This window comes from Aquarana catesbeiana, linkage group LG12 (assembly GCF_042186555.1).
Source record: "Aquarana catesbeiana isolate 2022-GZ linkage group LG12, ASM4218655v1, whole genome shotgun sequence".
NCBI classification, from domain to species: Eukaryota; Metazoa; Chordata; class Amphibia; order Anura; family Ranidae; genus Aquarana; species Aquarana catesbeiana.
The window spans coordinates 26,323,761-26,343,163 of NC_133335.1; the positions used below are offsets into that span (position 1 = coordinate 26,323,761).

Below are 19,403 nucleotides of genomic sequence, written 5' to 3' on the forward strand. Positions count from 1 at the left end.
TGACAATTGCGCATACAACATACAACAGTGTGCCCATATGAAATATTTATAAGTTTTTTCCCCACAAATAGAATATTATTTTGGTGGTATTTAACCACTTCCCGACCGGATCCCATACATATACGGCGGTAGGTTGGCTCTCCTGCACGAATCGCTGTATATGTACAGCGGCTCCTTTAAGAGCCATAGCAGGCGCGCGCCCGCTGAACGGTGGGAGACACGATGTGTGTGGCCAGTGGGCGCGATTACTGACGACGCCTGCCACTACATGTGGTTTGTCACCAGTCATCAGATTTGGATTGTCACCTACCACCAGATCAAGTTTGCCACCAGACATCAGATTTGGATTGTCACCTACCACCAGATCAAGTTTGCCACCAGACATCAGATTTGGTTGTTCACCTGCCACCAGATGTGGTTTGTCACCAGACATCAGATTTGGATTGTCACCTCCCAGCAGATAAGGTTTGTCACCAGACATCAGATTTGGATTGTCACCTGCCACCAGAGTTGGTTTGTCACCAGACATCAGATTTGGTTGGTCACCTGCCACCAGATGTGGTTTGTCACCAAACATCAGATTTGGATTGTCACCTCCCACCAGATCAGGTTTGTCACCAGACAACAGATTTGGATTGTCACCTCCCACCAGATAAGGTTTGTCACCAGACAACAGAATTGGATTGTCACCTCCCATCAGATCAGGTTTGTCACCAAACATCAGATTTGGATTGTCACCTCCCACCAGATCAGGTTTGTCACCAGACAACAGATTTGGATTGTCACCTCCCACCAGATCAGGTTTGTCACCAGACAACAGATTTGGATTGTCACCTCCCACCAGATAAGGTTTATCACCAGACATCAGATTTGGATTGTCACCTGACACCAGATGTGGTTTGTCACCAGACATCAGATTGGGATTGTCACCTGCCGCCAGATAAGGTTTGTCACCAGACATCAGATTTGGATTGTCACCTGCCACTAGATGTGGTTTGTCACCAGACATCAGATTCGGATTGTCACCTGCCACCAGATGCGGTTTGTCACCAGACATCAGATTTGGATTGTCACCTGCCACCAGATGCAGTTTGTCACCAAACATCAGATTTGGATTGTCACCTCCCACCAGATCAGGTTTGTCACCAGACAACAGATTTGGATTGTCACCTCCCACCAGATAAGGTTTGTCACCAGACAACAGAATTGGATTGTCACCTGCCACCAGATGTGGTTTATCACCAGACATCAGATTTGGATTGTCACCTGCCGCCAGATGTGGTTTGTCACCAAACATCAGATTTGGATTGTCACCTGCCACCAGAGTTGGTTTGTCACCAGACATCAGATTTGGATTGTCACCTGCCACTAGATGTGGTTTGTCACCAGACATCAGATTCGGATTGTCACCTGCCACCAGATGCGGTTTGTCACCAGACATCAGATTTGGATTGTCACCTCCCACCAGATCAGGTTTGTCACCAGACAACAGATTTGGATTGTCACCACCCACCAGATCAGGTTTGTCACCAGACAACAGATTTGGATTGTCACCTCCCACCAGATAAGGTTTGTCACCAGACAACAGAATTGGATTGTCACCTGCCGCCAGATGTGGTTTATCACCAGACATCAGATTTGGATTGTCACCTGACACCAGATGTGGTTTATCACCAGACAACAGAATTGGATTGTCACCTGCCGCCAGATGTGGTTTATCACCAGACATCAGATTTGGATTGTCACCTGCCGCCAGATAAGGTTTGTCACCAGACATCAGATTTGGATTGTCACCTGCCGCCAGATAAGGTTTGTCACCAGACATCAGATTTGGATTGTCACCTGCCACCAGAGTTGGTTTGTCACCAGACATCAGATTTGGATTGTCACCTGCCACCAGATGCAGTTTGTCACCAAACATCAGATTTGGTTTGTCACCTGCCACCAGATGTGGTTTGTCACCAGACATCAGATTCGGATTGTCACCTGCCACCAGATGCGGTTTGTCACCAGACATCAGATTTGGTTGGTCACCTGCCACCAGATTTGGATTGTCACCTGTCACCAGATGTGGTTTGTTGTCACCCGGCACCAGATTTGGATTGTCACCTGCGGTGGTGGCAGCACAGGCCAGTGAGGGAGAACAGTGGTGATGCGGGGCCCATGTCCTATGTCCGCCGGCCGCCCGCGATCACTTCCCGTAGTGACAGAACAGGGATCTGCCATAGTAAACAAGGCAAATCTCCGTTCTGACAGGGGAGATCACAGAGATGCTGTCCTTCTGCTATGCAGGAAGACTGCTCTGTGTGTTGTTCCAGGCAGCCCATCCCCCCCCCCCCCCACAGTGATCGCCCCTAATGTTAACCTCTTCACTGCCAGTGTCATTAGTACAGTGACAGTGCATATTTTTAGCACTGATCACTGTAACAATGTCACTGGTTCCCAAAAATGTGTAAAAAAATGTCAGTTAGGTGTCCGATCTGTCCGCCGCAATATCGCAGTCCTGCTAAAAATCGCTGATCACCGCCATTACTAGTAAAAAAAAAAAAAAAATGCCATAAATTTATCCCATAATTTGTAGCTATGACTTTTGCGCAAACCAATCAATAAACACTTTTTGGGATTTTTTTTTACCAAAAATATGTAGTAGAATACATATTGGCCTAAATTGATTAAGAAATTGGATTTTTAAAAATTTTTTAAAATTTTTATTGGATGTTTTATAGCAGAAAATAAAAAATATTGTTTGTTTTTTTTCAAAATTGTCGTGTTTTTTTTTTTGTTTCTAGCGCAAAAAATAAAAAACGCAGAGGTGATCAAATACCACAAAAAAGGACATCAATTTTATCTGGGTACAGCGTCGCACGACCGTGCAATTGTTAGTTAAAGTGACGCAGTGCCGTGTCGCAAAAAATGGGCTGGTCATTAAAGGGGTTGTAAAGGTTCATTTTTTATTTTTTAAAAATAACAAACATGTCATACTTACCTCCGTTTTGCACAGAGTGGCCCCGATCCTCCTGTTCTGGGGTCCCACGGCGGCTCTCTCGGCTCTTTCCCGAAATAGCTAACCCCCTCGGGAAGCTCTCTCCCGAGGAGGTTACTTTGCGGGCGCGCTCCCATCTCATACACTCTGCGCCCATAGACACAAGATGTATGTCTCGTCCCGCCCCCCACGTCATTGGATTTGATTGATAGCAGCGGGAACCAATGACTGCGCTGCTATCGATCTATCCAATCAATGCCGAGACTCCGTGGAGAAGAGGACGCCGGGGACGAGCCGAGCAGGTAAACGGGCTTAGGTAAGTAAAACGGGAGGAGCCCGTCATTGCCAGGTGTTTTTTCACCTTATGCCGCGTACACACGGTCGGACTTTCTATCCTACTTGGTCCGGCACACTTTCCGACGGACTTTGTCCGCCAGGTGCGCCGGACTTTAAAACGGACGGACTTGCCCACACACACCCGGACTTTCCGGCGGGCTAAGTCCGCCCGTCTTTCCGACGGACTTTCGCCGGAGTTCCGGCGGACTTTCAGAATGAACGGACTTGCCCACACACGGACAAGTCCGTTCATTTTGAACGTGACTCAGGTGCGACGGGACTAGAAAAGGATGTCAATCTTGCCGCTTTTATCGGCGAGATTGACACCTTGCGAGCCCCGTCGCGGGGCATGCCGGGCCCTTAGGTCTGGTATGGATTATAAAGGGAACCCCCTACGCCGAAAAAACGGCGTGGGGTCCCCCCTAAAATCCATACCAGACCCCGATCCGAGCACGCAGCCTGGCCGGTCAGGAAAGGGGGTGGGGACGAGCGAGCGCCCCCCCCCCCTCCTGAACCGTACCAGGCCGCATGCCCTCAACATGGGGGGTGGGTGCTTTGGGGGAGGGGGGCGCCCTGCGGGGCCCCCCCACCCCAAAGCACCTTGTCCCCATGTTGATGAGGACAAGGGCCTCTTCCCGACAACCCTGGCCGTTGGTTGTCGGGGTCTGCGGGCGGGGGCTTATCGGAATCTGGGAGCCCCCTTTAATAAGGGGGCCCCCAGATCCCGGCCCCCCACCCTATGTGAATGAGTATGGGGTACATGGTACCCCTACCCATTCACCTAGGGAAAAAGTGTAAGTAATAAAACACACTACACAGGTTTTTAAAATATTTTATTAAACAGCTCCGGGGGGGGGGATCTTCCTCCGGCTTCGGGGGTCTTCTTCCGGCTTCGGGGGTCCCTCCGCTTCATCTTCTCCCGGCGTCCGGTTGGTTCTTCTCCGCTCTCTTCTCCCGGTGTTCCTGTTCTTCGGCCGGCTCCTCTGCTGTCTTCAAGTAGCTCTCTTGCCAGCAGAGGTCCGGACTTCTGGGCTTCTGGGCTTCTGGGCTTCTGGGCTTCTCTTCCCCAGATGTTGACACGACGCTCTCTCCTGCTGGACTGCTCTCCGAGGGCTGCGTTGTGACTTATATAGGTGGAGACCCCGCCCCCTTTTGATGTCACAGTCCCTGGGCATGCTGGGACTGTGATGTTTTAGGGGGCGTGGTCACTGGGTGATGTTGACCACGCCCCCTAAAACGTCACAGTCCCAGCATGCCCAGGGACTGTGACATCAAAAGGGGCGGGGTCTCCGCCTATATAAGTCACAACGCAGCCCTCGGAGAGCAGTCCAGCAGGAGAGAGCGTCGTGTCAACATCTGGGGAAGAGAAGCCCAGAAGCCCAGAAGCCCAGAAGCCCAGAAGTCCGGACCTCTGCTGGCAAGAGAGCTACTTGAAGACAGCAGAGGAGCCGGCCGAAGAACAGGAACACCGGGAGAAGAGAGCGGAGAAGAACCAACCGGACGCCGGGAGAAGATGAAGCGGAGGGACCCCCGAAGCCGGAAGAAGACCCCCGAAGCCGGAAGAAGACCCCCGAAGCCGGAGGAAGATCCCCCCCCCCGGAGCTGTTTAATAAAATATTTTAAAAACCTGTGTAGTGTGTTTTATTACTTACACTTTTTCCCTAGGTGAATGGGTAGGGGTACCATGTACCCCATACTCATTCACATAGGGTGGGGGGCCGGGATCTGGGGGCCCCCTTATTAAAGGGGGCTCCCAGATTCCGATAAGCCCCCGCCCGCAGACCCCGACAACCAACGGCCAGGGTTGTCGGGAAGAGGCCCTTGTCCGGCCAGGCTGCGTGCTCGGATCGGGGTCTGGTATGGATTTTAGGGGGGACCCCACGCCGTTTTTTCGGCGTAGGGGGTTCCCTTTATAATCCATACCAGACCTAAGGGCCTGGCATGCACCGCGCTCACCGCAATAGGAAAATTTGTTTTTCCTATTGAAGAGAGCGCGAGATGCAATACCCTGCCCTCGCGTCGCATCTGGTCCGTCGGACCAGCCTACACACGAGCGGGCTTTCCGTCGGACCAGCACACACACGAGCGGGCTTTCCGTCGGACCAGCACACACACGAGCGGACTTTCCGCCCGAAACTGAGTCCTACGGAAAGATTTAAAACTTGTTTCAAATCTAGGTCCGGCGGGCTTTTGGGAAGAAGTCCGCCGGAAAAGTCCGCCGCCGCCCACACACGGGCGGATTGTCCGGCACACTCTGGTCCGCCGGACCAAGTATGCCGGAAAGTCCGACCGTGTGTACGCGGCATTAGTGCATAGGATGCATTAAGGTGAAAAAACACGAACCTTTACAACCCCTTTAAAATTTTTTTTTTTTTTTTGCAAAAAAATAAAGTTACATCCAAGCACATAAAATTCGACCTCTAAAAAATGTTGAGCCCCCCCCTACACCCCACATATACACACACGCACGAACCAAAACGCATGCATTGGGGCGCCTACGTGTGAAAACATCGATTACGATACAAATGTTATATATCACTGCGCACACCAAAGTGAGAGCAATCATTCTAACACAAGACCTCCTCCATAACACTAAACTGATACCTATTGGGGGCTTTTGAGGCGTCGCCGATAGAAAATATAGGGTACTGAAGTTTGACGCAAAATCTTAAGGTTTGGCATGTTGGTTATCTATTTACTCGTCTTTTATATTTTACCAAAAACTTAGGTAATTTATTGCGCTAGTTAGCCCTAAAACTCACGTTAGTGTGGGTTTTTTTTACTGAAATTTTGCGTTTTCTAGACCTTTGTGGCAATATCGCATGACATAGAAAATTGGAACTGCCACTATTTTATTCTCTAGGGCAGGGGTGTCAAACTCAATTTCATCGTGGGCCGCATCAGCATTATGATTGTCCTCAAAAGGGCCGGTTGTATCTGTAAGATTAGATGTCCAGCGCATCCCCTCCCCTTACATTAGATGTCAAGAGCCACCCCACCATCAGAAGTTGAGTCCCCCACTCTCCCTAACATCACAGTGCACCCTCCTTTCTTTATGCTGCTGCTGGGAAGAAGCTGGATGCATTGCTTGAAAGCAGAAAGTAGGGGTCTGGAGGAGGACCAGAGGAGGACTGGAGCTCTCCTGCAGCTGCAGGAGAGGTGTGAGGGCCACATGAAATGGCCTGGAGGGCCGGATTCGGCCCGCGGGCCTTGTGTTTTACAACTGTGCTCTAGGGTGTCTGCTTCCAGAAAATATATAATATTTGTGGGTTTTGTGTAATCTTCAGGCCTAAAATGATTTTTTTTAAACACGTGTGCAAAAAAAAAAAAAAAAAAAAAAACACGCAATAACGGCTCTGGCAGCGAAAGGGTTTAGACCCCTTTCACACTGGGGCGCTTTGCAGGCGCTACAGTGCTAAAAATAGCGCCTGCAAAGCGCCCTGAAAGACCTGCTGCTGTGTCTCCAATGTGAAAGCCCCGAGGGCTCTCACACCGGAGCGGTGCGCTGGCGGGACAGGAAAAAAACTCCTGCAAGCCGCATCTTTGGAGGCATGAAGGAGCGATGTATACACCGCTCCTAAATCGCTCCTGCCCATTGAAATCAATGGGGCAGCGCGGCTATACTGCTATAGCAGTGCTTTGCGGTGGTTTTTAACCCTTTCTCGGCCGCTAGCGGGGGTTAAAACTGCTCCCGCTAGCGGCCAAATATCGCAGCTAAAACGACGGTAAAGCGGCGCACCGCCGACCCCGCCCCCGTGTGAAAGGGGCCTAAAGGATCAGGATTTATTTTTGATTTTTTTTTTTTTTTTTTTCCAGAAGATGATGACATGACTGTATGTGAATAAATGAAGATTATTGTACATACCATAAATAAGACATCCCCTGAAATAAAGCCCTAGTGTGTTTTTTTTTTTGTAGCCAAAATTAATATTAGACCCGGTCTTATTTTTTTTTTTGGGGGGGGGGGGGGCACGGTATATACTTCACACACATGAATAGCATAGAAAGGTTTTAGTATCACTTTAATAATGCCCCCCCCCATCTACTTGTATTGGGGGCTATTTTGAGCACAGAAATCAGCTGCAGATTGAAAATAAATAAATAAAGATTTCCTTCGTTTTTCATAACCCTTTCATGACTAAGCCTATTTTTGAAATTTGGTGTTTACAAGTTAAAATCCGTATTTTTTGCTAGAAAATTACTTAGAACCCCCAAACATTATATATATTTTTTTAGCAGAGAATCTAGAGAATAAAATGGCGATTGTTGCAATATTTTATATCACGCGGTATTTGTGCAGCGGTGTTTTAAACGCAAATTTTTGGAAAAGGGACACTTTCATGAATTTTAAAAAATCCAAACAGTAAAGTTACCCCAATTTTTTTGTATAATGTGAAAAATGATGTTACGCCGAGTAAATGGATACCAAACATGTCACGCTTTATAATCGCACGCACTCGTGGAGTGGCGACAAACTACGGTACCTAAGAATTTCCATATGCGACGCTTTAATTTTTTTTTACGGTTACCAGGTTAGAGTTACAGAGGAGGTCTAGTGCTAGAATTATTGCTCTCGCTCTGACAATCGCGACGATACCTCACATGTGTGATTTGAACACCGTTTACATATGCGTGCGCGACTTCCGTATGCGTTTTCTTTGCTGCGCGAGCTCGCGGGGACGGGGGCGCTTTAAAAAAAAAAAATTTTCTTACTTATTTTTAAATTCATAAATTGTGTTTAAAAAAAAAAATGTTTTGATGACTTTTATTGCTGTCACAAGGAATGTAAACATCCCTTGTGACAGTAATAGGTGGTGACAGGTACTCTTTATGGGGAGATCGGGGGTCTAAAAGACCCCCCCCCCATCCCTCCTTTACACTTCAAAGCATTCAGATCGCCGAAAACGGCGATTCTGAATAGAGGTCGACCGATATGGGTTTTTCTCTGGCCGATGCCGATGCCGATATTTAGAAATCGCGGTGGCCGATGGCCGATATGTGATGCCGATTTTTTTGGGCCGATATATTTGGCCGATTTTTTTTTTTTCCTTTCTTTTTTCCCTTCATCTCATAAAATCTAACAGTTAGACCCCTTTCACACTGGGGCGTTTTTCAGGCGCTTTTAGGCTAAAAATAGCACCTGTAAAGTGCCTGTAAAATGGCTCCCCTGCAGTCTCAGTGTGATATCCCGAGTGCTTTCACACTGAGGCGATGCGCTGGCAGGATGTAAAAAAAAGTCCTGCAAACGGCATCTTTGGAGCGGCGTATACCGCTCCTCTACCACTCCTGCCCATTGAAATGAATGCGCACCGCTGCCGAAGCGCCTGCAAAGCGTTTTGGCAGCGGCGCTTCAGGGGCGCATTTAACCCCTTCCTCGGCCGCTAGCTGGGTTATAAGCGCCCCGCTAGCAGCCGAATAGCGCCTCTAAAATGACGGTAAAGTGCCGCTAAAACTAGCAGCGTTTTACCATCAACGCCTGCCCGCTCCAGTGTGAAAGCAGCCTTAAGTAATACAGAAATTTTTTTTCATTTAAACATTAAACAAAACAAACCTCCAATCAGTTCACTTGTATGTACAATTTAGAAAAAAAAACTAAAAAAAAAAAAAAAAAAAAAACTATCTTAAATAATAAATACACAAAAACAGGTAATCAAAACTTTTGGACGAAAAAAAATGGGCTAACTTTACTGCTTATTTTTTTTTTTTTAATTCATTACTGTATTTTTTTTTTTTTAAATTGCGTTTGAAAGACCGCTGCGCAAATACCGTGTGACATAAAATATTGCAACAATCACCATTTTATTCCCTAGGGTCTCTGCTAAAAAATATATATATAATGTTTGGGGGTTCTAAGTGATTTTCTAGCAGAAAATACAGGATTTTTACTTGTAAGCAACAAGTGTCAGAAAAGATTTAGTCTTTAAATGGTTAAACTGAAAACTTCTACACACTTAGTTCAGTCTATTGATAAAAAGAACCTGAAAGAGATACAAATGTATCTTCTTATCAGACTTGGCAGGCTGCCCAGAGGAGGGGAGAATCCTCTCCACAGATAACTTAGGGAAACTTGCATTAACTTCTATTACAGAAGTCATTTGCAAGTCACGGCTGAAGTTATAATCGGCCTTTTTTATCAGCACAATCGGCCGATGCCGATTAAGTAAAAAACGCCAAATATCGGCCGATATATCGGCCGGCCGATATATCGGTCGACCTCTAATTCTGAATACTGTGTACTTTTTTAAAACCGGCGCCATTGGCAGCCGAGTAAACGGGAAGTGACGTCATGACGTCGCTTCGGTGTTTACAATTTGAAGGCTAGAACAAAGCCACCCACAGCTTCGTTCCAGCCCGCCCCCAGCCGCCGGAGGCATCGGATTGGTCACCGAGCCTCCGGATCGTCCGGGAGGCCCGGTAAGAGCGGCGGGAGGTGGCGGGAGGGGGGGACGTCCCCTCCCGCTGCTCCGGTATAACAGCCGAGCGGCTTTTAGCTGCATCGTTTGTTATATCTGGATAGCCGATCGCCGGCTATAAACAACGATACCGGGATGATGCCTGCAGCTGCGGGCATCATCCCGGTATAACCCCGGAAAGCCGAGTACGCACATCTGCGTACGGTCGGCGGGAAGGGGTTTATTACACAATATTTGAGTGTCTACATCACAATTGGTTTTGATCATAATTGTTATTTAATTACTTTGATTTTTCATAAGGCGTTACCTCATGATTAAGTCTACAATTGTAACCACATATAATTATTATATAAATACTCCAAATTGTACAATTTACAGTATTCATTTTATTGCACTTAAATTTTTTTTTTTGTTATTTAACCACTTCCGGACCGCCGCACGACGATGTACGTCCAAACTTTGAAGGGGGATACCATTGTTATGGCAGCAGCTAGCTGCCATAACCCCGGTATCCTCGTTTTCGTGCGGCGGTTTGCTTTCTGATAAAAGTGGTCCCTGCGGTGGATTCGCTGCAAGATCACTTTTATTGGTGACGCCCCTCCCGCCGTGATCCGGTGCCCTCTGCCGCTTAACGGAGCCGTTGGTAGCGGCGGAGGAGATCGCATCCGTCCTGTGTCTGGAGACGAGTGAGGCTAAGATGGAGCCCACTTGTCTCCATGACACTGCTGGGCGGAAGCGACGTCAAAACGTCACTTCCGCCCACGCCTCTTAAAGGCATTTTTTTTTTTTTTTTTTAAATTACTTTTTTTTTTTTATTGCATTTTAGTGTAAATATGAGATCTGAGGTCTTTTTGACCCCAAATCTCATATTTAAGAGATCCTGCCATGCTTTTTTACTATTACAAGGGATGTTTGCATTCCTTGTAATAGGAATAAAAGTGACACTTTTTTTTTTTTTTTAAACAGTGTAAAAAAAAATAAAATAATGTAAAATAAATAATAAAACTAAAAAAAAAAAAAAAAAAAAAAAAAAAAAAAAATGTAAAAAACCCCCCGAACGAAGCATACACGAGTAGCGCCCGCAAATGAAAACGGTGGTGAAACCACACAGGTGAGCGAGAGCAATAATTCTAACCCTAGACCTCCTCTGTAACGCAAAACATGCAACCTGTAGAATTTTTCAAACGTAGCCTATGGAGATTTTTGAGGGTAAAAGTCTGTCGCCATTCCACGAGCGGGCGCAATTTTGAAGCGTGACATGTTGGGTATCTATTTACTTGGCGTAACATTATCTTTCACAATATAAAAAAAAAATTGGGCTAACTTTACTGTTGCCTTATTTTTTTATTCAAAAAAGTGAATTTTTTTCCAAAAAAAGCGGTGTGCAAATACGGTGCAAAAAAAAGTATTGCAACGACCGCCATTTTATTCTCTAGGGTGTTAGAAAAAAACCCATATATAATGTTTGGGGGTTCTAAGTCATTTCCTAGCAAAAAAAACCTGTTTTAAACATGTAAACACCTAAAATCCAAAACGAGGCTGGTCCTTAAGTGGTTAATAAAATATTTTTGACGAGAAAATAAATAAATAAACGGTACCACCACCCCCTCCCTTTAGAATGTAAGCTCTACGAGCCGGGCCCTCCTGTCCCTTTTGTATTGAACTGTACTGATATGCCCCGTACACACGGTCGGATTTTCCGATGGAAAATGTGTGATAGGACCTTGTTGTCGGAAATTCCGACCGTGTGTGGGCTCCATCACACATTTTCCATCGGATTTTCCGACACACAAAGTTTGAGAGCAGGATATAAAATTTTCTGACGACAAAATCCGTTGTCGGAATTTCCGATCATGTGTACACAAATCCAACGCACAAAGTGCCACGCATGCTCAGAATAAATAAAGAGATGAAAGCTATTGGCTACTGCCCCGTTTATAGTCCCGACGTACGTGTTTTACGTCACCGCGTTCAGAACGATCGGATTTTCCAACAACTTTGTGTGACCGTGTGTATGCAAGACAAGTTTGAGCCAACATCCGTCGGAAAAAATCCTAGGATTTTGTTGTCGGAATGTCCGATCAATGTCCGACCGTGTGTACGGGGCATAATTGTGTTGTCCCCCTTATACATTGTAAAGCGATGCGTAAACTGTTGGCGCTATATAAATCGTGAATAATAATAATAATAATTCTTGCACGGTGCCAACTACCATTTTTCATAAACAACCACCCCCCCATTACATATAACCTGTCATTTCTCCAAAATGCCTATAACTAAAGAGGCCGATGTGGGCTTATTTCGAAGGTCTCGGGCTGCCCTTCCAAACGATATATATATATATTAGGTGTATTAGGCACCCGCCTCCCAGATACAGCCCTGTGATTTGAGTTGACATTGCACTTTAATTGCACTGCATACAAGCTTGGAGATGTGAATCCTGCTAGTTGATATCCTTGGCAACGGATGTTATAGTGAGGGCACCTTATTACAGGGGAGCACATGGGCAGTTTGTGTTGTGAGAGGAGCTCATCTGATATCACCGAGGATTTTTGAGGATTGAGAGACACATAGAGCGTTATATCTAGCGAGAAAAGAGAAATTAGTAAGGCGAGGATTACTAATTCTGATTATTATTCAGAAATGACAACAATGACCTCAAGACAGAATATTGAGGAGGGCGCCATGACGGTGAAAATGAAGGCCTTGGAGGAGTGGCTGTTCTCCCAAATGAAGACCCAAAACAAACAGCTGATGGGGGTAAGAATATTATTTTATTTTATTTATGTTAGCATATAAATGTTATTACGTAGAAGTGTTATTCTAGCTGTTATTCTGTGTCAGAGGTGTCAGTGACAGGTACACTTTATTCAATAAAAAAGATGCACAATCCAGGCCGGGAATACTGCGCAGGGGCGAGTGTACTCTCGAGCACTGTCCCCCATCGAATAGTGTCCGCCCGGCCTGTACTACGCAGGCGCAGCGCTTGCGCAGTACGGAGGACAAAGGAGACGCCGAAAGTCTCCGAACATAAACAGCTTGTTCGTCAGCTGTAGACGGCGCATGCGCAATTAACACTAGAGGGCGGACACTATCCGATGGGGGGAACCTTTCCTGTCACAGGGCTGAGAGTGTGCGGAACGTCTTACAGAGCACCGCCCTCCCCCGTCCTCTAAACCAATGGGTGCAACGGATCTGCTCTGCCTACACCTTGTGCCCACCCACACTCGGTGCAGCTGTTTTTCGTCACATATGGCGACCCATGGCGTTTGGCTACCCGGTGGAGTGCGCATGCGCGACGGTCAACGCCATCTTGCTACACCCCACACTCCTCGACGGTAAGGATAGAGTGAGAAGGGGGAAAGCGGACATGTTGTTACACCCACCGGAGTTTTTTTGCGTTTTACACTTATTTTTAACAGTACAGGGAGTTTATATAGTGAAATACAGTAGTTAGAACTCCTTTGTGACTGTTTAGATATTGAATTTTTTCGCTGCTTTTAAAGTTAAACATCTAAACATTCCCACGGAGTTCTAAGTAGCGCATTTCAGTCTATAAACTCACGTTACTGTTATAAATAAGTGTAAAATGCAAAAGTCATATGGTGGCGTCACGCGCATGCGCACTCCAGCGAGTAGCCAAATGTGATGGGTCGCCATATGTGACGAAACACAGCCCCTGTTGCGTCACATATGGCGACCCATCACATTTGGCTACCCGGCGGAGATAGAGTTGCCACCTCATCCCTTTAAACCTGAACATGTTTGAATTACACAGGTTCTGGGGCTAATTAAATGCAGATAAGGCACCAAGTGAGTTTACTTACCACCTTAATCAACCACAGCACCTGTGTAATTAATATGTGTTCGGGTTTAAAGGGATGAGGTGGCAACCCTAGGCGGAGAGTCGACGCCATCTTGCTACACCCTACACTCCTCAACAGTAAGAGCCCGTGCCCGCGTGCTGTGAAGGGGATGTGCAGGGCGGGAAACTTTAACCACTTAACCGCTTCCCACCCAGGCCAATTCTGACATTTCTCTCCTACATGTAAAATTCATTCATTTTTTTTTTTGCTAGAAAATTACATGGAACCACCAAACATTTTATATATTTTTTTTTAGCAAAGACCCTAGAGAATACAATGGCGCCGTGGTTGCATCTTTTTATCTCGCACGGTATTTGCGCAGCAATTTTTAGAACATGCTTTAAAAACACAAAAAACAAAACATTAAAGTTAGCCCAATTTTTTTGCATCATGTGAAAGATGAAGTTACACCGAGTGAATAGATGCCTAACATGTCACACTTCGAAATTGCACATGCTCGTGGAATGGCGCCAAATTTTGGTACTTAAAAATCCCCATAGGCGACGCTTTAAAAATTTTTTACTGGTTACATGTTTTGAGTTATAGAGGAGGTCTAGGGCTATAATTATTGCTCTCGCTCTAACGTTCGCGGCGATACCTCACATGTGTGGTTTGAACACCGTTTTCATATGTGGGCGGGACTTACGTATGCGTTCGCTTCTGCGTGCGAGCTCACGGGGACAGGGGCGCTTTAAGGGTTTTTTTGGGGTTTTTTTTGTTTTTTATTGTTAATTTGACTGTTATTTTTTTAGTTTGACACTTTAAAAAAAAATTTTTTTTGATCACTTTTATTCCTATTACAAGGAATGTAAACATCCCCTGTAATAGGAATATGGCATGACAGGTCCTCTTTACAGTGAGATGTGGGGTCAATAAGACCCCACATCTCACCTCTAGGCTGGACAGCCTAAAAAAAAAAAACCCACCACGGCTTCCCAGCCGAGGCGGCGCCTTTTTTTGAATGCAGAGGCCGGGCGTGATGTCATAACATCGCGCCCGGCCTCTGAACGATCATAGAGACTCCGGCGACCATCTGATCCACCGGAAATCTCTATGATCACCATCCGGGGCTGGCGGATCCAACTCACCGATGGAAGCGTTGAGTCAGTAGAAGCACCGGAGGGCGGCGGGAGGGGGGGGGACGTCCCCTCCCATCACCCGTAAGAATGATCAAGCGGCAGAACAGCCCCTATGATTGTTCTTATGGTGTAGGGAATCGCAGGCTGAAAAAGCCAATATCTGAATGATGTCTGTAGCTGCACCCATCATTCAGATATAGCCCCGCAAAGTCAAGGACGTCCCTGGATGCCCTCCTGACGCGAAGTGGTTAAGGACTGAGCCTCTTTCTGAGATTTGTTGTTTACAAGTTAAAATTTTTTTTTTTTTTTTTTTGCTAGAAAATTACTTAGAACCCCCAAACATTATACATTTTTTTTCTAACACCCTAGAGAATAAAATGGCGGTCATTGCAATAATTTCTGTCACGCCATATTTGCGCAGCGGTCTTACAAGCGGTCTTGGGGGAAAAAATAAACTTTTTTGAATTAAAAAATAAGACAACAGTAAAGTTAGCCCAATTTTTTTTTTTATATTGTGAAATATAATGTTACGCCGAGTAAATTGATACCCAACATGTCACGCTTCAAAATTGCGCCCGCTCGTGGAATGGCGACAAACTTTTACCCTTAAAAATCTCCATAGGCGGCGTTTAAAAAATTCTACAGGTTGCATGTTTTGAGTTAAAGAGGAGGTCTAGAGTTATTGCTCTCGCTCTACTGATCCTGGCGAAACGTCACATGTGTGGTTTGAACACCGTTTTCATATGTGGGCGCTGTTCAGGTATGCGTTCGCTTCTGCACGCGAGCTCGTCGGGACGGGGCGCGTTTAAAATTTATTTTTTTTGTAAACATCCCTTGTATTAGAAAAAAAGCATGACAGGACCTCTTAAATATGAGATCTGGGGTCAAAAAGACCTCAGATCTCATATTTACATTAAAATGCAATTAAAAAAAAAAAAATTGTCATTTAAAAAAATGAAAAAAAAAAAATGGCCCTTTAAGACCTATGGGCGGAAGGGACGTTATGACGTCGCTTCCGCCCTGCAATGTCATGGAGACGAGTGGGGGCCTTCTTCTCCTCACTCGTCTCCATGTCAAACCACGAGAAGGATGCGACTGCTGCCGACGGCTCCGGTAAGTGACGGAGGGCACCGGATCGCGGTCGGAGGGGGTGGGGGCCCTCTCCTGCCACCGCTAAAAGTGATCTCGCGGCGAATCGGCCGCAGAGACCACTTTTATCTTACCGCCCGCTGAAAAGGAGGATACCGGGGTTATGGTGGCTAGCTGCTGCCATAACAACGATATCCATCCTTAAAGTGCCGACGTATAACGACGCTGGGCGGTCCAGAAGTGGTTCAGTCACAAATCACAATGTCACAACATGAAGACGCTGACTGAGCCAGTGAACCTCCTACTGGCGGTGACCAGACTCTCCCCTCCTCCCTCTCTTCCATTCTACTCTTTCTCAAATTCCTCTCCCTCATCCTTATCATTTAACCACTTGCATACTTACCAACTGTCCCGGATTTCCCGGGACATTCCCGGAATTTGGACTCTTTTCCCGAGTTTATTGTTTCCCGGGAAATGTCCCGAGAAATCCGTTTTTTTAATGAATATTCGCCGCCGCCGCTAGAGGTCCGCGGCCGGCGGAGACATTGTCTCCACCGGCCGCCATTTTTAAGGAGACCAGGAACGACTGGGCGGCTAGATGAAGCTCCTGCGTCGCTGCCCACCCTGCGCCCCGCTCCGCCTCGCCCCGCTGCCGGTCTGCTATGGAAAGGTAAGGGGGGGCACCGCTGGGGACACCTGATGTTAGGGGGGCACCGCTGGGGACACCTGATGTTAGGGGGGCACCGCTGGGGACATCTGATGTAAGAGGGGGCTCTGCTGGGGACATCTGATGTAAGGGGGGGCTCCGCTGGGGACATCTGATGTAAGGGGGGCTCCGCTGGGAACATGTGATGTAAGGGGGCACCGCTGGAGACACCTGATGTTAGGGGGGGCACCGCTGGGGACACCTGATGTTGGGGGGCACCGCTGGGGACACCTGATGTTGGGGGGCACCGCTGGGGACACCTGATGTAAGGGGGGGCTCCGCTGGGGACATCTGATGTAAGGGGGGGCTCCACTGGGGACATCTGATGTAAGGGTGGGCTCCACTGGGGACATCTGATGTAAAGGGGGGCTCCGCTGGGAACATCTGATGTAAGGGGGGGCTCCGCTGGGAACATCTGATGTAAGGGGGGCTCCGCTCAGGACACCTGATGTAAGGGGGGGCTCCGCTGGTGACACCTGATGTAAGGGGGGGCTCCGCTGGTGACACCTGATGTAAGGGGGGCACCGCTGGGGACATCTGATGTAAGAGGGGGCTCCGCTGGTGACACCTGATGTAAGGGGGGGCTCCGCTGGGGACATCTGATGTAAGGGGGGCTCTGCTGGTGACACCTGATGTAAGGGGGTGCTCTGCTGGGGACATCTGATGTAAGGGGGTGCTCTGCTGGTGACACCTGATGTAAGGGGGTGCTCCGCTGGGGACATCTGATGTAAGGGGGCTCCGCTGGGGACATCTGATGTAAGGGGGGCTCCGCTGGGGACATCTGATGTAAGGGGGGGCTCCGCTGGGGACACCTGATGTAAGGGGGGCTCCGCTGGGGACATCTAATGTAAGGGGGACTCCGCTGGGGACATCTGATGCAAGGACGGACTCTGCTGGGACACATGATGCAAGGACGGAATAATGCGCTTCAATCATCCTGACACCATAACAACCATGGTGCCGGGATGATTGAAGCGCTAACACCAGGTGTCTGGAGTATCTTTATCTGCTGGTTGTTAAACTTTCTAGAATACACATATTTCTATTGTTGTGTAGGATCTGGGTCTGCTGTCCCTCCATCCCTCTCCCCCCTTTCCCTCTCCATCCCTCATTCATCTCAGACTCTAACCGCACTCCCTTTGAGCCACACCCACTTAAGACACTCCCACTATTTCGCGTAAACCACGCCCATTTTTCGGCACGCGCTGCATTTTTACTTTTCACCTGTGCCCCGCCCCCTAATTATTAAAGACTCCGCCTACAGCCAAAAAAAGTGTCCCTAAAATTTTTTTTCCAATGTTTGCAACTATGCACTTGCCTGTCAGGCACATTCACCCCCTTCCTGCCCACGATCATTTTCAGCTCATAGTGCTCTCAGACTTCGCCCAAGGTTCACATTGGAGCGATTTGGCATGCAATTTGATCGCATGCCAAATCGGCGGCAATGGCACCGTCCGAATTGGTGTGACGTCGCACTTGCGGCGCCGCACCGTTTCCTAAAAGTAGTTTCTGTAATACTTTTTTGGCGACTTTGAGGTGCGATTTCCATAGACATCTGTGCAGGAACCCGCACAGGTGTCTCTGAAATCGCCCCCGAAGTTGGGACTGACATGCAGGAATGAAATCGTTCAGATGAACTCGCACAATTTTATTCCCCCTGTCAGTGTGAACCTGGGCTCTGAATGACAATTACGCGGTCATGCAACACTGTACCCATAATACATTTTTGTCTTTTTTTTTTCACACAAATGGAGTTTTCCTTTTTGGTGGTATTTAATCACCACTGGGTTTTTATTTTTTGCTAAAAAATGAAAAAAGACAAAACATTTTGAAAAAAAAAGTTTCATTTGTAAATAAGTCATTTTTCTCCTTCGCTGAAGGGCACTGATAGGTGGCACTGATGGGCACTAATAGGCAGCACTAATAGGTGGCACTGATGAGCACTGATAGGCGGCACTAATAGGTGGCACTGATTGGTGGCACTGATGGGCAGCACTGATAGGGGCACTGATTGGCGGCACTGATGGGCACTGGTAGGTGGCACTGATGGGCAGCACTGATAGGGGCACTGATTGGCGACACTGATGAGCACTGATTGGCAGCACTGATAGGTGGCACTGATGGACAGCACTGATGGGCACTAATAGGTGGCACTGATAGGGGGCGGCACTGATGGGTGGTACATATGGGCGGTACAGTTGGGCACTAATGATGGGCATTGATGGGTGGCACTGATTGGGGGCAATGATGGGCAGCACTGATGGGCACTGAAAGGCAGCACTGATTGGTGTCACTGATGGGCACAGACTGGCATCACTTGCTGGGCACTGCTAGGGCTGCACTGTAATCAGTGCCCTAATTATCTGTACAATCTCCCCTGCGAGGAGATGCCGCTGATCGGCTCTTCTCTCCTCACCTCACACGCTGTCATTTACATGTGATTGGCTGTTATTGGACACAGCAGATCACATGGGTAAAGAGCCGTGTCATCGGCTCTTTACCAAGATCGGGGTCATGCTGTGTCATATTTGTCTTGCTTCATAACATCAATAGCCGTTATAAAACCAGGTGGCCATGGATGGTGAGCTGATTCGGTGGTACAATGGGCCACTCAAATGGACTTGCCCCCCAGGCTTAAGGCTGCCAGCCCTCCCCTTAATACTGGCACCAATGGAGCAAAGTCAGCAAATCTCAAGATGCCGCATCATGAAGACGAAGAGCAGAAAGATCCAGAAGCCGCTCCCGACACAGCCTCAGCCAGGCTCCGGTGTTTGTATACAGCCGACAATAGCAGTATGAACAGGGATCGGGAACAGAGCTGGGAAGCTGCGGGTGAGAGGCATAGCGGGCGGTTTACAATAGCAAAATGAACAGCGATTGGGAACAGAGCTGGGAAGCTGCGGGTGAGAGGCATAACGAGCGGATTACACA

The 19,403-nt window shown here is 47.5% G+C and overlaps 1 protein-coding gene across 2 annotated transcripts in view; it reads left to right on the top strand.

The window, feature by feature from the left end:
* The window catches only part of LOC141114029 (uncharacterized), a 40,173-nt gene that overhangs the window by 12,807 nt on the left and 7,963 nt on the right, over positions 1-19,403 (top strand). The window contains exon 1 of one of the 2 annotated variants that reach the window (XM_073607465.1): positions 12,197-12,492. The exons of the other annotated variant lie outside the window; for it this stretch is intronic. The gene's annotated coding sequence lies outside the window, so the exon portion shown is untranslated. Of the gene's footprint in view, positions 1-12,196; positions 12,493-19,403 lie in introns of those variants that run through there. 2 annotated transcript variants of the gene reach the window in all.